Source organism: Olea europaea, chromosome 1 (assembly GCF_002742605.1).
Source record: "Olea europaea var. sylvestris chromosome 1, O_europaea_v1, whole genome shotgun sequence".
NCBI classification, from domain to species: domain Eukaryota; kingdom Viridiplantae; phylum Streptophyta; class Magnoliopsida; order Lamiales; family Oleaceae; genus Olea; species Olea europaea.
In genome coordinates this window covers 21665195-21665687 of record NC_036237.1, presented here as the reverse complement: position 1 = coordinate 21665687, position 493 = coordinate 21665195, and positions in this window count along the sequence as shown.

The following is a 493-nucleotide window of genomic DNA, read 5'->3' as shown; positions in this document are numbered from 1 at the left end:
TTCCACCAAGTCTCTATCTAAACCAGGCATTTGTTCGTATTCCCAAGCAAAACAATCTTTGTACTCTTTTAACAAAGCGATTAATTTGTTACTAACCTCTTGGTCGAGCATCTGGCTGATGAACGTTGGGTGATCTTCTCCTTCATCGCCAATATTTACTTTGATCAGAGGGTCTTGCGCTTGAGCGTATCCAGGTTTGGCAATCCGCATCACTTCGTCGTCCAGTTCTTTTGTAAGTACTTCCTCTTCCAAACAGTCCACCTTGTTGACTTCTCGGCCAAGGCTTTGCTCTAACTCGAATACTGTCAACTTGTCCTTCAGCGCTTTTAGGGCAGTCTCTTCCTTTGCTTTGTCATTGCATTCCTTATTGAAAGCCATCAGTCTGGCTTTGAAGGCCTGAATATCGGCCATTTGCTTTTGCAACTCAGAATCCATTTAAGATTCCTTGATTATTCTTTTGCCAATCACTGGCTCTTCCAGGGCCACTATATTT